This window comes from Cebus imitator, unplaced genomic scaffold, assembly GCF_001604975.1.
Source record: "Cebus imitator isolate Cc_AM_T3 unplaced genomic scaffold, Cebus_imitator-1.0 Scaffold1070, whole genome shotgun sequence".
In the NCBI taxonomy this organism is placed as follows: domain Eukaryota; kingdom Metazoa; phylum Chordata; class Mammalia; order Primates; family Cebidae; genus Cebus; species Cebus imitator.
In genome coordinates this window covers 44,629-45,645 of record NW_016108385.1, presented here as the reverse complement: position 1 = coordinate 45,645, position 1,017 = coordinate 44,629, and positions in this window count along the sequence as shown.

The following is a 1,017-nucleotide window of genomic DNA, read 5'->3' as shown; positions in this document are numbered from 1 at the left end:
TATGGAGGGTTAAGAGGCAGTGAAAATACTTGGTGCTAGTACACAGTACTGAAACACTCAGTGGGTAATAGAATAAATCAGTGGAATAGCTTCAGCAGCAAGAGGAAATGTTAATATGATATTTAGTAAGAGAGGCAGTGAAATAATTAACAAATAGTTTTGATATGCAAATAATGGTGAGATTCATTTGCTTTAATTGCATTAAACTTCTGTTATGTGTATTGTTTAAAGTATGACAGTTTTTTCTTTGCTGTTACATTCTACTCCATGTTTGTGATTACTTTTAATATTTTCTATTCAAAATGGCTTTTCTTTTTGTCAGAATTAACAATCGGGATTACCATTCATAGTGATTTGAGCTGTTTCTTTAAAATTAAGCAATTAATTTTTGTAACTGTTACAAAGGTATGACAATTTATATATTAATATTTAATTTTTAAGTATAATCTAACAAAATTTGATTTTAAATTTATTAATTAAAATATTGCCACATCTGTTTATATTTTCTTTTTTTTCCGCTTATTTATTTTATTGCATTTTAGGATTGGGGGTACATGTGAAGAACATGCAAGATTGTTGCATAGGTACACACGTGGCAGTGTGATTTGCTGCCTTCCTCCCCATCACCTACATCTGGCATCTCTCCCCTTGCTATCTCTCCCCAACTCCCCACCCCCCACCGTCCCTCCCCTACTTCCCCCTGTTTATATTTTCTAACCATCTTTCCTTGTAAGATATATTTCCTGGCAAGACATGGTCACTCATGCCTATAAATCACAGCAGTTTGGGAGGCCAAGTTGGGTGGATCACCTGAGATCAGGAGTTAGAGACCAGCCTAACCAACATAGAGAAAGCATGTCTCTACTAATAATACACAATTAGCCTGGTGTGGTGGGTCATGCCTGTAATCTCAGCTACTCAGGAGGCTGAGGCAGGACAATTGCTTGAATCCAGGAGGAAGCGGTTGCAGGAGCAGGGATTGTGCCACTGCACTCCAGCCTGGGAAACAAGGCAACA